We start from the raw sequence: 19878 nt of genomic DNA, 5'->3' as shown, positions 1-19878 counted from the left end.
GTGTCAAAATTTAACCTGCTGCCAAAGCAAACAGAACACCAAACTCCAAAATGAACACACAGTCCTTATTCCTTCAAAAAGAAAAACAACAGAGGCACCTGACAATCGGTTAAGCGTCTGATTCTTGGTTTCGGCTCAGGCTGTGATCTCAGTGTCATGACTGAGCCCTGCATCCTGCTCAGCACTCAGCATGGAGTCTGCTTGGGTTTCTCTCTCCCTCTGCTCCACCCCCACCCCCAGCAGCTCTCTCTCTCAAATACATAAATCTTAAAAAAAGGGGCGCCTGGGTGGCTCAGAGGGTTAAAGCCTCTGCCTTCGGCTCAGGTCATGATCTCAGGATCCTGAGGTCGAGCCCCACATCGGGCTCTCTGCTCGGCGGGGAGCCTGCTTCCTCCCCTCTCTCTGCCTGCCTCTCTGCCTACTTGTGATCTCTGTCAAATAAATAAATAAATAAATAATCTCAAAAAGAAAGGAAAAGAAAAACAACAACAAAAAGGACCACCATATTTATTTAGTTTAACATTTCCCCTGATCTAAAGAGAAAGATGTCAAAAGAAAAGCCAGAACATATACATAAGCACACACCCCCCTGAACACAGATGACCTAAAAGAAAAAATAACGGCAAAGTTCTGTTCAACAGATAAATTTATCTTCTTTTCTGGAAGATGTTTCCACGCCCCATTCCACGTCCTCTTCCTCTTGCAGCCACTGAAAGGTGGAAAGAAAGGATAAGGCCAGGTCAGTGTGGTCAGCAAATGCTCATGCCACGGAGCAGCCAGAGTCCTTGGACACTGGCACAGAAGAGGCCTGAAAAGCCACCTGGTCCAACCCCATGCCGACCCCATGACATTTCCTCATTGCAGGGGGACCAGAGCTGGAGTGCCTTCCAGTCCAGCACTGATTTCAACATGAGGCTGGGAGTCAGGGTGTTGAGAGCTTAGGTGGTTTGGGGAACAGGCCTGAGAACCACAGAAAAGATGAATTCCCAGCACTGGCCTAGGGTGAGTTAATAAAACAAAACAGATGAACTTAATTCACACTTAAAATCCTGAAACAAATAGTTAAATACTAAATATCTGTTAAATCTGGGTAACAGGTTTTATTATTTTTTGAGGTATTCTGCAATATAGAATGTTTCATAATAGAAAAACAAACAAATAAAAACTACTCCCCATACAAAGGGCATACAAGCTGCTGTTCTCTGTAACTCCAAGAGTTCTAGGAGAGGACCAGTGGCTTTGAAGGACAGATGAAAATATTCTGATGCCTACTAATTGGAGACTGATTCCTCTACACTCTTGTAGAGCCTCGTGAAGAGGGAGGAAAGTCACCCAGGAGCCCAGCCACATACTGAAATGAACCAGAGCAAGGGACCGACAGAGATATAGATGGCTCAGGCAGAGGCCAGTGAACCTGGACAAACTAACTGCCAAGTGCCTTCCAGTGCACAGGCTACTGGGTTGCATCTTTTGTCGGAGAAGATGGTGCAGTTACGCACTGACAATGAGGACAGCCCTTCCCTGAGAAAGCAGAGAGAACAGCAGTTCTAGTAGGAAAGCCAGTATTCCTGAAAATCATTCCTTCACCAGGACAAAAAGTCCAGAGCTTTTGGTTCTACAAATGCCACCTACCTAGCAAGGGCAAGGAGATTCTCTGATCAGTTTTTTGGAAGGACACTTAAAGGATTACTCTAGGGGCACCTGGGTGGCTCAGTGGGTTAAGCCTCTGCCTTCAGCTCAGGTCATGATTCCAGCGTACTGGGATCAAGCCCCGCATGGGCTCTCTGCTCGGCAGGGAGCCTGCTTCCCCCTCTCTCTCTGCCTACTTGTGATCTGTCAAATAAATAAATAAAATCTTTAAATAAATAAATAAATAATAAAGGATTACTCTATTGCACCTTTAAACTCAAAAACTACCTCATATATAAAATATGCACAACAAAAGATACTGATGGGAGAATCCAGTGACTTTCCTGCGCTATAAATCTTTTTACCGATACTCAGATAGTTTCTAATGAACGCACTTGCTTCCTAGATAATCAACACAGCAGAGCTTCTCGGGGACCCAAAGATAAAACCTCTGACTAGGCTAACCAAAAAGAAAGGCCAGACTAAGGAAAGTCACTGGATCAGTGAGGACATGCTGAAGGAAGGATTTATTTTCAAATGTAAGAATATTAGAAAACAGAAGTCTGGTCCCTTTAATGGGTAAAGATGGCTTAAAACTATTTATTTCTTACATGAAAATGGATCCCTACCGTCAGTAATCCCCCCCCACACTTATACGGGGTGTGATTAAACACCCCGAGCTCTCTGCGAACTGTTACCCCACTGCTTCAGTTGTCAGCTAAGCCCCCCCCCCCCCAGAGCTCCTGCTCAGCAAACTAGTAAGAGCAAGCCTCCCCCAGAATCTTTGGACAGAATTCCTGGAAACAAAGTCATTATAGGAGACTTATCCAGTCTCTCACTTAAGAGTCCCCTTCTTTCGAAGGAGGCACTTTGGATTTTGCATAAGCCCTATGAATGTGATCAGGCAAGACAAGAGACAGAAGGTAAGATCAGGCCATCAGCCCCTCACATGTGGGGGGTCCCAAGGCTGTAGGGTGGCAGTGAGTGTGGAGATGGCTAAGTCCAAGTCCACGCCAGGCCCAGCCAATTGACAGGGCCTGCCCTTCCCTAAAAGATACAGGACAAACACATTGAAACCAGTGCAAGAGGAGCACATACCTTGGGCCTTCAGAATAGCAGCTTTTCCCCGGCCAGCCCCTGAGCCTTGGTTTTATTTTTCATGCTCTTTAACATGGGCGCATTTTTCAGCATGTCAGGCAAAATGAGAAAACGGATCTTGCTGCCACGGATGTACACCTGTTCCAGCTGTGCCACTCGGCCATCTCTGTATGTGACTGTGATGTTGGACATCTGGAAGGGAATCACCAGCTCATCAATCGGGGCCAACAGCACCAACAGAGAATAAGGGCACACAAGTGGGGAGCCTTGGCTGGTGGTAGGAGAAGTCCAGAACTGCACAAACTGACATCATGAAATAAAGAAGCCAGGCAAAGCACTTCACATATTTGGTCCTCACAGCACCTTCAGGATAGGTTATGGGCATTTCCATCTTTTACAGATAAAAATAAAACAAAAACAAAACAAAAAAAACCCTAAAGCACTTGTCCAAAGTCCAACAGACAGAATGAAAGGATGCAGATTCAAATCCAGCTGGCGTGACTCCAGAGCCCTAACTCTGCCATATACTGCCTCCCTTGCCAGCATGTGAAGAGTTCTCAATGGTGAAAAACTCTAACGAAACAGCTTTGAACCACCTGTCCCCAACTGTGTCCTGTCCTGCATCTGTCTAGCACACACAGAAAAGGCACCATGAAGGTCATGAGTATGCACCAGGGCCCCTCTAGCTTCAATGACCAGGGACTGAGAAGTACAAGCAGCAGCGCCTGTACGAAGGGCTCAGAATATTGGGAGACGTGTGAGGCAAGAGCCTGCACTGACAGGACACTTGGGCACGAACCTACAGGTTATAAGGACTGGAGCAGAACAATTGAGAGAGAGGACAAAGTTATCACCTTGGGAGATTATGGGGTCACTCATTTGTGGACAGAGGGAGAGTGGACAGGATCAGGGTAGCACTTTGGAAAGATCAATATGCCAACATAGATAAACTGTGGGATGGAGAGACAGGGAGCCTCGAGGTGAGACCAACCAGCAGACAGCCTTGGCATAGCAGGGGACCCAAACCGGCTAGCGCTGACCTCAACAGGGACCATATTTACCACAAAAAGTAGCTTATTTTGAGTCTTCTGGATGAAAGAGAATATAATTTATTCAGAATAGGTTAAAGTCCACATTGTAGAGAGGTGTTGTCTCCCCAGATTCCTAACTGGCTTGTTGCCACCTTATACTCATTCTTTTCTTCGAAGAGCTAACTGGCCACCCAGCCTCTGCTTGAGCACTCAATTTGCCGAAAGACTAACAATACCCCAGGGCCATCCTCACTAAATCTAAATGTGGAGGTGGAACAGTTCATAGAGCTTCAACCCACTGCCCCTGTTCCCCCCTCAGGGTTACAGGGCTCTAGATTCCCGTAAATTTTCTGTTCTAGGCTCAACATCCCCAGTATCTTAAATTTCCACACAGGTTCTATATTCTTGCCATCCTGTTCTTGCCTCGAAGAATGCCATAACCTCTGGGGGTGCCTGGGTGGCTCAATCAGTTAAGTGTCTGACTTCGGCACAGATCATGATCTTGGGGTCCTAGGACCAAGCCCCGCGTTGGGCTCCGCATCCAGCAGGGAGTCTGCTTGTCCCTCTGCCCTCCCCCTGCTTGTGCTCTCTCTCCCTCTCTCACCAAAAAAACAAAATCCAAATACCGTAACCTCTGGTGCCACAACTGAACAAGAAGTATGATTAATAAAGCCAACTTTTGGGCACCTGGGTGGCTCAGTGGGTTAAGCCGCTGCCTTCGGCTCCGGTCATGATCTCAGGGTCCTAGGATCGAGTCCCGCATCGGGCTCTCTGCTCAGCAGGGAGCCTTCTTCCTCCTCTCTCTCTCTCTCTGCCTACTTGTGATCTCTCTCTGTCAAGTAAATAAATAAAATCTTAAAAAAAAAAAAAAAAAAAAGCCAACTTTTACTGAGCACTTATTAACATACCAGGCAATTTCGTATCATAACTCCTATAAATCACACAGTGCTACAGATCACTATGAACTCAGGTCTAACTCTAAACCCACATTCTGAAACCATACATCAGATCACCACTTACTTCCTTAAACAGTAAAGGAACAAATTAAATGAGACAAATATGTCTAAATGCTGTGTTCCTATTATTGAGTACATATTAGAAGAGCAGTAAACAATGAATCTAAATGACCACCAAGACATCTATTTTGGAGGCTGTGCTACTGCTAAGCTACTTCTCCAGCACAGTCCAGTACATCTCACCCGTTCCTCTCCTACAACCTCCCCAACCCACTTTGAGAATCCCTGACAGAGGGTGTTCAGTACGACCAACAAGATGAACTGTTTCCACAAATGGATCTGTCCTGGCTGAAGCAGGAAAGGGTCCAGCATCAACTGACTCCTATGACAACCCTAAGAATGACCAGGTTGGCTGCTGTACTCATGCACTCCCTCGTAGCACCAGCAGAGAAATGGCTGTGCTAGGCATAAAGCCCCACAGGCCCACCCACCCATACAGCTTGTTAATAAGCCCAAGTTATGTCTGCATCGTAAGCCAAAGGCAACAATTTGAGTGAACTAGGTTTCAGTGATGTCAGGTGGGAACACCCACTTTATTCAACTTTCCCAAACAGCCATAATGAAACACAGGTGGCATAAACCAGGTACCCAACTGAAATGACATCTTGGGGGAGAGAGAACACCTTAATACAATCAAAATTGTGGGAATTTCCCCACACATCCAGGGCCAAGAGAGGACTAACTCCAGGGCTGTAACGCAATGTTGGGGTGCTCTGGGATTATCAATCACAACATCCTGTTGCGGGGCACACAGCAAGGGCTCAACAAACGTCTGGTCCCCTCCCCTATTCTCCCCTGACCTACCATTAATAACAGAGCCTCCCTCTTTTTTCTACTCATCTTCTTGTCTGAAATTTGATAAGAGTGAGGATCTGACAATTCTAGAATCAACAGGACCTAGCAGGTTTACTATACACCTCATCTTCAGAGATGATGGTTAAGATCAGAGATTTGAGACTCAAAGACTTGGGTTTAGATCCATTCCTTCCATGCTTGGTCACTCTGGTGATCTGGAAATTTGTCCTCAGAGAGGTCCTGTGATAACTTAAAGATCTATTGTACATAAAGAGCACTAGCATAGGGGCGCCTGGGTGGCTCAGTGGGTTAAAGCCTCTGCCTTCGGCTCGGGTCATGATCTCAGGATCATGGGATCCCTGGGATCCCAGGGATCCCAGCCCACATGGGGCTCTCTGTTCAGCAGGGAGCCTGCTTCTCCCCCTCCCCTCTCTGTGCCTACTTGTGATCTCTGTATGTCTAATAAATAAGTAAAATCTTTAAAAAACAAAAACAAAATACTAGCATAGTGCCTCGTACAGAATAAGCATGCAATGAATGGAAGTTTCTGGTACTACTTTTTTTTTTTCCTCCCCCTTTAAGTTATTTATTTTAGAGAGAAAAGAGAGAGCATGGACTTGAGAGGGTGGGGGTAGGGGATAGGGGCCAAGGGAGAGAACCTTCAGGCAGACCTCCCCCCCACAAGTGCAGAGGCTGACATGGGGCTTGATATCACAACCCTGAGATCATGACCTGAGCTGAGCTGAAACCAAGAGTGGGATACTTAACCCACTATGCCACCTAGGTGCCACATGAATGGAAATTTCTGGTACTATTAAGCACTCGGCCTCTTGGAGACAGATCCCCACAAGTTAAACTAAGACTTTTAAAATACTAAACAGTGGGCGCCTGGGTGGCTCAGAGGGTTAATCCTCTACCTTTGGCTCAGGTCATGATCTCAAGGTCCTGGGATCTTGAGTCCTGCATCGGGCTCTCTGCTCAGCGGGGAGCCTGCTTTCTCCTCTCTCTCTGCCTGCCTCTCTGCCTACTTGTGATTTCTCTGTGTGTCAAATAAATAAAAATCTTTCTTAAAAAAAATAAATAATAAATAAAATAAAATACTAAACAGTACCTGGATCTTGGTTTTTAAAAATTTTACTCCCAACCAAAAAGAAACCAAGGATACCTGAAGAAATGGCTGATTCCAGAGCTGGGTTAGGGAAGGTAAAAGATGAGCCTGCAACAAACATCTTATTTCAGAAGATTAAGGATGTGCTCCCCCCAAATGGCCAAGGGACACCAAAAGGACACAAAAGAAGTCAGCTTCTGGACAAATTTGGGATAAATCAATCAAAATAATAATAGTAACAGATTATAACCCATTTAATGAAACAGAAACCCATGAGCCTATACTGACAATAAATGAATGAATAAATGGGGACTAAGGGAAGGCTCTTCCAGTAGACCTAGCAAATATCGAAAGCATGATACAGTCAAAACCAAAAACCATTCTGGGGTGCCTGGGTGGCACAGCGGGTTAAATATCCGACTCCAGGGGTGCCTGGGTGGCTCAGTGGGTTAAAGCCTCTGCTTTCGGCTCAGGTCATGATCTCAGGGACCTGGGATGGAGCCCTGAATCGGGCTCTCCGCTCAGCGGGGAGCCTGCTTTCTCTCTCCCTCTGCCTGCCTCTCTGTCTATTTGTGATCTGTCTGTCAAATACATAAATAAAATCTTAAATACAAAATAAATAAATATCTGACTCCAGATTTTGGCCCAGGTTGTGATCTCAGGATTTTGAGACTGAGCCCCACTCAGTGGAGTCCACCTGAGATTCTCTTTCCCTCTTCCTCTGCCCCTCCCCACCCTGGCACATGCTCTCAACTCTCTCTCAAATAAATAATAAATCTTAGTAAGTTAAAAAAAAATTTTTTTGTAACCATTATGGTAAAAAAATTCAAACAAGAATCTTCACTGGATGCTAAATGAGGGCTGATGAAGGTGGTGATGAATAACAGAATACTCACAAGATATTTACTTCAAGAACCTCCCTCACAAAATTCTCCTTTGTTGCAAAAGGAAAAAAAGTAGTACAGTGGACAGACCACACAATACTTCAACCAAATTATCAAGGTTAACATCACCAATAGGGTCAAACAAGTGTTCTGGGCCTCCTAGTGACAACCCCAGAAGAAGTTATCACTTACACAGTAACAGCCAAAACAACACAAAAACAAACCCCAAATCCCAACATGAAGAAACACCAGAGAAAGACATACAATCAAAAGATATTCTAAAACAAATAACTGGTCATTATTCTTCCAAAATGTCAATGCTGGGAAAAGCAAAAGGATTTAACTGTCCCAGACTAAAAAGTACAAAGCAAGCTGATATTAAGCGCCAATACGTGATCCTGAATTGAATGGTACAGAGGGAAATACTGCATGTACAGAGAGCACATAGATAAGCAGTTTTTCATTCTAGCTAGAGAGGGTATCTAAAGAGATTCCCAACCACCCTGCACATTTCTGTCAAAAACTTTCCTGATATTCATTCTGGGAAGTTTTTTGACAGTCATGTGACGGGTTCTCTCAGGTTACCATTTTACAAAAAGAAATCACGCACAGGCCATTTTTCCATAACAACAAAAAAAAAGGTTTGAACAGTCCAGTCAGTGATAGGGTGGTCATGCTAAGGCTCCCAAAGCACCATTTTGGCTCCAGCAGAGTCTCTGAACTCTTATCACTCTCTCCCACCAAATTTCTAGGAATTATATTGCTTTAAGAAGTGAAATTTTGCATTTGGCCATTTACCCTCTTCCTTTATCTAATTTTCAGGGTCTTTTTATTGAGCTATAACTGATATATAACATTGTGTAAGTTTAAGGTATACAATATACTGAGATTTGATACACTTATATTACAATGACTGCCACTGTAGCATTAACTAACTTCTCTATCATGTCATACAATTATAATTTCTAGTGATGAGAAGTATTAAGATCTTTTATTTCAGCAAGTTTAATGTTTATAATAGTTTTGTTACCTCTAATTACTATACTGTATATTAGAACTCCAGGACTTCATTTATCTACTTGTAACATACCCTCTTCTTTTAAAATAATCTTCACTGGGACGCCTGGGTGGCTCAGTTGGTTGGACAACTGCCTTCAGCTCAGGTCATGACCCTGGAGTCCAGGGATCGATTCCTGTATCGGGTTCCCAGCTGCATGGGGAGTCTGCTTCTCCCTCTGACCTTCTCCTTGCTCATACTCTCTCTCACTGTCTCTCTTTCAAATAAATAAATAAAATCTTTAAAATAAAATAATCTTTACTGTGCTTCATGATCATAAACTTAACACATCTTTTAATTTTTTTTTTAAAGATTTTATTCATTCATTTGAGAGAGGGAGAGAGAGCACAAGCAGGGGGAGAGGCAGAGGGAGAGGGAAAAGCAGACTCCCCGCTGAGCTGGGAGTCCAATGAGGGGCTCCAATTCCAGGATCTGGAGATCATGACCTGAGCTGAGGGCAGATGTTTAACCATCTGAGCCACCCAAGTGCCCCAGATATTTTAATTTTTAAAGTAGGAAGGGGAAAAAGTTTTTTTCTTAAAAATTTCAATCCCCCCATGGGGCACCTGGTTGGCTGAGTCGTAACAGTATGGGAGTCTTGTTCTTAGGGTCACGAGTTCATGCCCCACAAAAGGTGCAGAGATTACTAAAAAATACAAAAACAAAAACAAACACACACACACACACACTCTCTCTCTCTCTCTCTACATATATATTCTGTGGGGCTCTGTCACCTCTAGATGCTGTCATAGTCAACAGCCCTGGCTAGCAGCTTATGCTTGCCTTGCAGCTGTGGAGTACAAAGAGGAGGACAAGACTCCCTGCATATATATCAATAAAAACTTTAAAAAATGTTTTTTTTGTTTGTTTATAAAGATTTTATTTATTTGACAAAGATCACAAGTAGGCAGAGAGGCAGGCAGAGAGAGAGGAGGAAGCAGGTTCCCCGCTGAGCAGAGAGCCCAATGCAAGGCTTGATCCCAGGACCTGGGGATCACGACCCAAGCTGAAGGCAGAGACTTTAACCCACTAAGCCACCCAGGCACCCCTAAAAAAAAATTTTTTTTTTTAAGATTTTATTTATTTATTTGACAGAGAGAGATCACAAGTAGACAGAGAGGCAGGCAGAGAGAGAGGGGGGAGGAAGCAGGCTACCTGCTGAGCAAAGAGCCCGATGTGGGACTCAATCCCAGGACCCTGAGATCATGTCCTAAGCCGAAGGCAGCAGTTTAATCCACTGAGCCACCCAGGCGCCCCCCTCTAAAAAATGTTTTTTTTTTTTTTTTTTTTAAAGATTTTATTTATTTATTTATTTGACAGAGATCACAAGTAGGCAGAGAGGCAGGCAGAGAGAGAGAGAGAGAGAGAGAGAGAGAGAGAGAGAGGAGGAAGCAGGCTCCCTGTTGAGCAGAGAGCCCGATGCAGGACTCGATCCCAGGACCCTGAGATCATGACCTGAGCCGAAGGCAGCGGCTTAACCCACTGAGCCACCCAGGCACCCTAAAAAAATGTTTTTAATCTCATTTAATTTCCACCAAAAGATAACTACTCACTTTGGTTTTGCTCAAAAACTTAATGCATTTATTTTTGTTTACTTCCTTTTTTTTTTTAACTTAATGCATTTTTATGTATCACTTATAATTCGGCTTTTTTTTTTAAATTTAAAGATTTTATTTATTTATTTGATAGAGAGAGATCACAAGTAGGCAGAGAGGCAGGCAGAGAGAGAGAGGAGGAAGCAGGCTCCCCGCCAAGCAGAGAGCCCGATGTGGGACTCGATCCCAGGACCCTGAGATCATGACCTGAGCCGAAGGCAGCGGCTTAACCCACTGAGCCACCCAGGCGCCCCCCCCCAAAATGTTTTTAATCTCATTTAATTTCCACCAAAAGATAACTACTCACTTTGGTTTTGCTCAAAAACTTAATGCATTATTTTTTTTTTTACTTTTTTTTTTAACTTAATGCATTTTTATGTATCACTTATAATTTGGCTTTATTTTTTAAACTAGGAACACATTGTGGAGTTTTGTATTTTTCTCCACTTAGGTCAACAGTATCTTCCCATTGACATTAAATATTCTTCCACATTATTTGACCAGATGAATAATATTCTTTGTAAAGTACCCTAATTTGTTTAACCATAATTTATTTAACTCATTAGAAATGTTTGTTTTTAGGTTTTCATCATTAAAAACAGCACTGCAGGGAGCCTGGGTGGCTCAGTGGGTTAAAGACTCTGCCTTCGGCTCAGGTCATGATCCCAGGGTCTGGGGATCCAGCTCCACATCGGGCTCTCTGTCCTGTGGAGAGCCTGCTTCCTCCTCTCTCTCTCTCTCTGCCTGCCTCTCTGCCTACTTGTAATCCCTGTCTGTCAAATAAATAAATTTTTTAAAAAATCTTTTAAATAAATAAATGAATGAATGAATGAATGAATGAATAAATAAATAAATGAATGAATGAATGAATGAATAAATAAAAACAGCAATGCAGAGGCACCTGGGTGGCTCAGTCAGTTAGGTGTCTTGACTCTTGGTTTCAGCATAGGTCAGTCCTAGGGGTTGAGGGATTGAGTCCTGTGTGAGCCCTGCACTGGGCTTCATGCTTGGCAGGGAGTCTGCTTGGGATTTTCTCTCTCTTCCTCTCCTTCTGCCTCCCCACCTTCATGCTCTCTCTATAATAAACTAACAAATCTTAAGAAAAAAATAAAAACAGCACAGCACTATGAATGATTTTCAGAAGTAGAACTATGGCACCAAAGGGTAGGAACTTTTCTATGCTGACATTTAAATGTGTTTTCCAGAAACGATTTAACAATCTGTCCTTCTACTGGCAGACTGGTAAGGAACCCTTGGTGGTATTAATTTTATCATCTTGTAAGTTTAGAAATTCTTACCTTTTCCCAACTTACATGTCTAAATATTAATAAGGTCATTGTTTTTGTATGTTAAAAGTCCACTTTAGGGGCGCCTGGGTGGCTCAGTGGGTTAAGCTGCTGCCTTCGGCTCAGGTCATGATCTCGGGGTCCTGGGATCGAGTCCCGCATCGGGCTCTCTCTGCTCAGCAGGGAGCCTGCTTCCTCCTCTTTCTCTCTCTGCCTCTCTGCCCACTTGTGATTTCTCTCTGTCAAATAAATAAATAAAATCTTTTTTTTTTAAGATTTTATTTATTTATTTGATAGAGAGAGATCACAAGTAGACGGAGAGGCAGGCAGAGAGAGAGAGAGAGGGATGCAGGCTCCCTGCCGAACAGAGAGCCCGATGTGGGACTTGATCCCAGGACCCTGAGATCATGACCTGAGCCGAAGGCAGCAGCTTAACCCACTGAGCCACCCAGGGGCCCAATAAATAAAATCTTTTTAAAAAAAAAAAAAAGTCCACTTTACTTGGGGCACCTGGATGGCTCAGTGGGTTAGGCCTCTGCCTTTGGCTCAAGTCATGATCCCAGGGTTCTGGGATCAAGCCCCGCATCAGGCTCTCAGCTCAGCAGGGAGCCTGCTTCCTCCTCTCTCTCTGCCTACTTGTGATTTGTTTATCAAATAAATAAGTCTTTAATTAAAAAAATTATGAGATGTCCTAAATATCTGAATACTGCTGAGCTGGGAGAACACTTCCAGCATTCGCTAAGACTCTACACAAGAACTTCCAGGGACACTTTATACTGGATACCCAATAAAATCCATAGCCATAAAAGCTGCCTCTGAAAGGTTAGATAAATATAAACTAGTCTATTAAAATCAAAATAACGTGCTTATTTCTACTCATAATTCCTCACCTTAAAAGTCCTTTTTGGTTTTTAATATTTTACCAAATATTTGACTAGAAGTATTCTTTCTTAAGAAATATATATATTTTTTATTTTGAAGAAATCCCTTCATTCCCTCACGGACATTTAATAAAGATAGGATGCTTCAAAACCATGGTAAGCACACATAACCAACAACAGAAATTTCTCCATTTGGGGACCTCTGGTTTTAAATCATCCACACCCAGGCTGGGCAATAGATGGGATACACTCCTCCATCAGGTCCCATCTCTGCTACAAACACAAATCAGCTTAAAAAACCACTTGGAGAGGGACGCCTGGGTGGCTCAGTTGGTTAAGCAGCTGCCTTCGGCTCAGGTCATGATCCCGGCGTCCTGGGATCGAGTCCCACATCGGGCTCCTTGCTCCACGGGGAGCCTGCTTCTCCCTCTGACTCTGCCTGCCACTCTGTCTGCCTGTGCTCGCTCTCGCTCTCTCTCTCTGACTAAATAAATTTAAAAAAAAAAAAAAAAAACCCACTTGGAGAGCCACAGAGGCCCTGCTCACCCCCCACACACAGAGCCCTTAGGAGACACTCTCAGAGCACTCACAGGGCTCTCTCACCTATAGATACCACCATAGCTGACAGCCCTGGCTAGCAGATTATGCTTGCCTTGCAGCTGTGTGGTACAGAGCAGAAGGACAAGACTCCCTGCTTTCCCAAACAAACCTCAGATGCAAAGAAGTATCTACACCTTCTGACCCTGTGAGCACCATCTCAAGGACCTCATCCTAAGATTAATTCTTGCACAGATTACATCTGCACTGTCAAAAAAGGGCTGTGGTAACAGGCTACATTAAAAATACCAGATTCTCAGGGTGCCTGGGTGGCTCAGTGGGTTAAAGCCTCTGCCTTCAGCTCAAGTGATGATCCCAGGGTCTGGGGATCGAGCCCCGAATTGGGCTCTCTGCTCAGCGGGGAGCCTGCTTCCCCCTCTCTCTGCCTCTGCCTGCTTGTGATCTGTCAAATAAATAAATAAAATCTAAAAAACAAAAACAAAACAAAAACCCTATTCTCTCTGCCTGCTTCTCTCTCTGCCTCTGCCTACCACTCTGCCCACTTGTGCGCACACCTTTGCACATGCTCGCTCTGACAAATAAATAAATAAAACCTTTAAAAAATATCTGAGGAACTCCAAAAGGTGTATTTTGTATGGGGATGTTGATGACACTACCCAACAGACTAAGACTGTATACTTTTCATCAGGGCCCAGGGGAAAAATGTCTCCCACATCTGAATGCCAAGGAAAACCGAACAACTGGTATTTATCTTAAGGGCACTATGTACCTTAGAACTGCTGATCTCCCTCTGCCAATACTCTTTAAGTAGCTGAGAACAGAATATGCCTTTATTAAATGTACAGGGATTCAGGTTTACATTTCTGGTTACTAACTGCCTGCCTGGCTTCATTTTATAGTCTACACCAAGTTAACTGCACCATGACCTATCTGTCCATTTTTATCTTTCATATAGTTTTTTAATGAATCACCTCTTTTTTTTTTTTTTTTTTACAAGTTTTATTTATTTATTTGAGAGAGAGCGAGCATGTGCACAGGTGGGCGGTGGGGGAGGCAGAGGGAGAAGCAAACTCCCCACTGAGCAGGGAACCTAATGCACGGTTTGATCCTAGGACCCTGAGATCATGATGTGAGCCAAAGGCAGACTCAACCAACTGAACCACCCAGGTGCCCCCTACCTCTAACTCCTTTTGAAAGCAGAGTAAAAAATACTAGAATCCCAAGACACATTCCTAGGGTGAAAAAAAAAAAAAAGTCCATGCCAATTGTGGCTGTGGCACGTTGGTGGTATAGTGGTGAGCACAGCTGCCTTCCAATTGTGGTTGTGGCAAGATGCTCTTACCTGTTTTCCAAATCTTTGTAGTGTGTGACCCACCACACTTTTGTAACAAAAAATGTTAGGGGTGCCTGCATGGCCGACTCTTGATTTCAGCTCAGATCATGATCTCAGGGTCATGACATCAAGCCCCGTGGGCTCCACACTCAGCTAGGAGTCTGCTTCAGGATTCTCTCTCTCCCTCTGCCCCTCCCCTCACTCTCTCCCACACATGCTTTCTAAAGTAAATAAATAAATCTTTAGGGGGGAAAAAAAAACAAAGTTATTAAAAACCAACATCGAATGGCAAACACTAAATTCCAGCTGTCCTCTAGTCAAGGCTGGAAGTGCTAAGGGGATGCTTTCACTCCCAAAGGGCAGACTAACTGGAGCCAGAAAGGAACGAAAGCAGCAGGAACTGCAGGAGCCACTGGCCTTATGCATACTGGGGATGTGTGAATGAACTGTGCTGGGTTTACCAGAGTACATTCAGCTGTGCCTGCTGGTTTTTATTCAGTGAGCCAGGTTTAGGTAAAACCAGCAAAGCCTCAGCATCTGGGCATGGGAAGTGTTATGGGCTGAATCCTAACTTCATCTGTTGAAGTCTTAACCCCTCAGCATCTCAGAATGTGACCATATTTAGAGACTGGATCTTTACAGAGGTAACTGAGCCCTAATTCAATGTAACTTGTGTCCTTAGAAGAGATCAGGATACAGACCTACATAGAAGGAAAACCATGTGAAGACACAGGAAGGAGACAAACATCTATAAGCCAAGGAGAGAGGCCTAGAATAGATCCTTCATGCCCTGAGAAGAATTAACCCCGTGGCACCTTGATCTCAAACCTCTTCACCTCCAGAACTCTGAGGGAATAAATATACTTGTTTAAGCCACCCAGTGTGAAACTTTGTTATGACAGCCCTACCAGATTAACATAAGCAGGAAGTAAGTGACTGGCTCCCCCCCATCGGACATGCATTCACTCATTTATTCTGCACTATAATGCTGAGGTTGAGGTGTTATTTTTATTCCTGACTTAGAAAAGAGGGAACAAGAGGGTGAGGGAGATCCAAAGCTTGACCCAAGTCACGCAAGGTAGCAGGCTGCAACCCGATTCTAGATCGATTACCAGGCTGTGCGCTTTGCATCACACTAGCTAAATTTGAGAGACCACCAAGGTCATCTGCTCAGACACCCTCACAAAACAAATGGGCAGTCTGAGGCACCAGACACTCAGTAAGTTGTCCAAATAAATAGCTGAATAAACACATTAAAGTGCCTCACCCCCAGTTTTGCATTCTTTTTTTTTTTTTTTTTAAAGATTTTATTTATTTATTTGACAGAGAGAAATTACAAGTACACTGAGAGGCAGGCAGAGAGAGAGAGAGAGAAGGAAGCAGGCTCCCCGCTGAGCAGAGAGCCCGATGCGGGACTCGATCCCAGGACCCTGAGATCATGACCCGAGCCGAAGGCAGCGGCTTAACCCACTGAGCCACCCAGGCGCCCCCCAGTTTTGCATTCTATTCACCAAAACAAAGTACCTTAAAATGGATGAGGATGCCTTAAGTCAGAGACTGGATCTATAACTGGGGTCCTCACAAAGACAAGGTAGGCAAAGCCCCACAGGACCTTTCGAAAGCCCAGTCCATCTACCTGTATGGCATCAACACTGAAGAGAGAAACCTGCAGTTACTAGACGTCTATTTCCCTGAGCCAGGGAACTGGCCCCACCCACTGGTCCACCTAGCAGGAAGATGATGTTCAAAGCTACAGAGCTGTCACAAGTAAATAAGTGAACCCTGCAGAGCAACAGATAAGACACCCAATCTGCAGTGTGATCTTAGAGAAGTCACCTTCCCTTTCTGACCTTCAGTTTTCTCACCTAGAAAACATTAACACAAACTATATGTGAACATGCACTATGTGTGGTGTGAACTACTTGTTGCACATACATAACTAAACTGATCTGTAGAACAGCCCCAGCGTGTGGGTGTTATCCCCATCTCCAGAATGCACTGCTCGGATCTCCCCGCAAGGGTCATCAGGCTATGAGGCATGCAAGGAGCTGACAGTCTCCAGTTGTGACCTATGGGATCCATCACAGCATTCACTCTGAAGCCAGTCTCCCCAGGCTGCCAGCCAATGACTGATCACAATGGGGATCCGAGAGACAGGCCATTTCTGCCCCATAGTAGACTCTTCTAATGAGCAACTCCTGCTGGCTGATACTTCCTCAGAAACACACTGTTCTCTAAGGCTCTTCCCACTCAACCCGGTCTTTTCCTTCTCCTTATCCCAGCACCAGACCAGTACAGATTGAAAGCTTTCCTAGCTACTCCTACTTCTTCTCCTTTATCCTTCATTATCATTTCCCCCAATAAATCTCTTGCACAATTCTGCATTGGCATATACGTCTCAGTGGACATAACACCATTCCCATTTTAGAAACAAGGAAACTAACGCGATTAACATGATCAAGGTCAGATGATTAGGATCCAAACCCACATCTCTGATTCTGAAGCACAAGCTCTTAATTGATGATTTAAAGAAAAAAGGAGAAAGTGTGCTGATACATCTTGCCAAAGCAATGCTCTACAAACTCTCCTGGTTATTAGCAAAAACACAAAATAGTGTCACAGGAAGGGCACTGTATGAGGAAGCTGCTCCGATATTTGTAATGGAAAGACATTCAGTAGATAGAAGTCTTTTAATCTTACTCTCCCTATTTTATGGATGACAAAACTATCACCAAATCTGCTTACCTCAAAAGGTAGTTGCTATAATCACATGCGACTCTTCCTCCAAGAAATATGGAAAATAAATATGGTACGTGAGTGGAAGATTCCACTAACTGCAGAGCAGTTACACAAACATGTAGGGGGCAAATGGAGAATGGTCTTGAACCTGACAGATTCTACCAAAGTTTACTTCTTTTAAACAAGTCCCCAAAATATGGAAGATGATTATAGGATGGAGAAAACAAAATTAGATATCCCAAACTTTAAATGGCTTTCATTTACGCCTACATCAGCAGCAACTGTAACAACAGCTGGCATACATTAGACATGCCAAAATAACTCTTCAAAGAGAAGAACTGCAAAAAGACCTCCAATTACTATCTTTCTCTGTTCCAAGACAGAGGCCCAAGCTTCCCCCATAACCTTATATGGAAAACAGGATACCTGGCAGTTCATGTTGTCCTCCGCCTCAATGAGTTTCCCACGATACACCTCACCAGTGTTTGTCTCACATGTCACGATGTGACCCTCGGCCTCATGTAGGACTTTAATCGGCACACCAATAGACATCTTGGCAGGAAAAGAGTTCTACAGTGAAAGAGAAAACAGTTAGTTCATCCTTCAGGGCCTAGGAAGTCATGTGGCACATATCATGCTTCCCTTAAGGCCTGACACTCCATAAAACTTAGTAAGAATGCCAAAACTGCTATTTTCCATGGGGGGGGGGGGCGGCTTAATCCCTACTTTGAGAAACTCATCTGGCAAATATATGCAAGATGTGGGATGGTAAAGAATAGTGGGGGGATGGGGGGCTGGCTAGAGAGAGAGGGAAAGCTAATGGGATGAGAAAAAAGTGCCTTCCATCTTCTTCCCTGCTACCATATGCCTCTTTAAATTCATCAAATAACCAGTATCCAATATTGTGTGTGTGTTGGGGGACAGGGGACTGAACTATACATACCACATGATGTACTTGCCAACCCATAGTTGTGGATGACACTACTTTTGAGAGCCCATGATATAGACTTGAGCTGCCCAATACAGTAGCCACAATCCACCCATAACTATTTTAACTAAACTTAAAGTGAAATAAAATGAAAATTAAACATTCACTCCCTTAGTCACATCAGCCATATTTCAAGAGGTCAATGGCCTTGGGGTAGTGGCTGAAGTACTGGGCAATGCAGATATAGACCGAAGAATCCAGGCAAATCTAGAAGAGGCATGCATTTAATTTGACTCATTAAGTACCTACTGACCTACCTCCACTCCTTCAAGGATAAATAGAAAATGAAGTGTTCACAAAGGGACACCGTGCTATAAGCAGGAAATGCTTGGAGGAAAAGCATGATCACGGAAATCACCTGATTTCATGTAAATACAAGAAACAAGCAGTGGATTTCATATTCCCAGACGAGCAACGAATGAAGGCTGGAACACATCATGTGTGTCCAAAAGAGGAAAAGAAACACGAGTTCGGGGAAGACCGGTTCTCTCGGTGAGGAAGTAGCGTTAGGAGTTTGGCTTTTATGCTGAAGATCGTGCGGAACGACTGCAGGATTATAGGTAAGGAATGATCCAATAAAAAGGCAGCAGCACTTACAAACGGATCAAACAGGTTGTTTTTTTTTTTAACAGTTTAGAAGCAAGGAAACTTGATAAAGTTTCTGTAACAATACGGGAAGCATAAGAGGACGAATGCCTAAAAGGGGAATGGAGGCAGAGATGCAAACAACTTTGGAAAGGATTACCCGGAGAGAACTTGGGGGAAGGAGGCAGCCAGAAATGATTTCAAGACTACTGCCTGTATGTGAGGGAAAACGTGGTCTGGAGAGACAGGGAAAACAAAGAGCATGTACTTCGGGGAAAAGCTAATGAGAATTCACTTCCAGGCGCTAGTGAGGCAACGCAGACAGTTTGGGTGACCCGGGCTTCCCGCTTTTCTCCCTCCCCGAACCTCCCAGAGTTCCTCAGCAGCGCGTCCTTCTCCAGACCTAGGCCCCTCACGCGTGCTTCGGGCCTACCCTCGCCTGCCCCGGGCCTCACCTCACCGGCTCCGGCCTACTCTCCCTTTCCGGTGCAGCGGCAACTCCACCGACTGCAAAGGCGTGAGCCAAGCGAATGGCGGGTCTCGCGCTCCCAGAATACCACGCGTTCCCAAAATGCTGCGCGCAGGACCCGGCCCCTTCCTTTTCTTAGTGGTGAGCGCGGTCTTGCCTTTGCTGCCTTCTTATTCTTCCGGCTGGGAAACGTTGACTCCGCTCCGATAGTTCCGACCCCGGAAGAGAGAGCTGGTGACAGGGTCCAGGTGCCGCCGGAAACACTGATCCTCCGGCCGTCAAGGCGGGGGCGGGGGCCTCGCGTTTCCAAGCACCTAGCACCAGGGACAGGCTGGACGGCAAGGCGGGGATCTGGGGCTTGGGCCCGCGGATCGGGGGCAGCAGGCAGTGGGGCTGAGGGCCAGGACCTACCCTCACAATTTAACCTTTGGAACCCGGCACCACCAGGTAAGGGGTTATCCTCCTTAAGGCGAGGTATCTCACCGTCCGGATAGAGAAAGAGGTTTAGAGTAGAGCGGGAGCAGGCCTACGGCCGTCCTTCAAAGAAGTCCGAGTACTGTTAGGTCTCCCGGAGCCCCGCGGTGTGCGGATAGGACCTGGCCTTAGGCCTGAGGGTGGCCGAGAAGTACCGCCAGGCAGAGACGGAGTTTGGTAAGGTGAAGAGTCTCTGGGGAACCAGTGCTGGTGGAAAGGCAGGGCTTCGGGGCCGCGCTCAGGCGAAGAGGCGGAGCTTCCGGGGAGCGGAGGCGCGAAAGGGCCTGCGCGTCTGCGCGAAGGGGAGGGCGGGGGAAGGGGCGGGGTTACCAGAAGCCGAGACTGCCAATGG

General features: G+C 45.0%; 1 pseudogene; it reads right to left on the bottom strand.

Moving 5' to 3' along the window:
• Positions 1-491: 491 nt before the first annotated feature.
• SNRPD3 lies at positions 492-19565 on the bottom strand (annotated as a pseudogene).
• Positions 19566-19878: the final 313 nt, after the last annotated feature.

Source organism: Mustela putorius, unplaced genomic scaffold (genome assembly GCF_011764305.1).
Source record: "Mustela putorius furo isolate JIRA1106 unplaced genomic scaffold, ASM1176430v1.1 tig00003858_pilon_pilon_pilon, whole genome shotgun sequence".
Classification (NCBI taxonomy): domain Eukaryota; kingdom Metazoa; phylum Chordata; class Mammalia; order Carnivora; family Mustelidae; genus Mustela; species Mustela putorius.
Note: the sequence above shows the minus strand (reverse complement) of the source record. Positions and strands in the feature narration are given on the sequence as shown.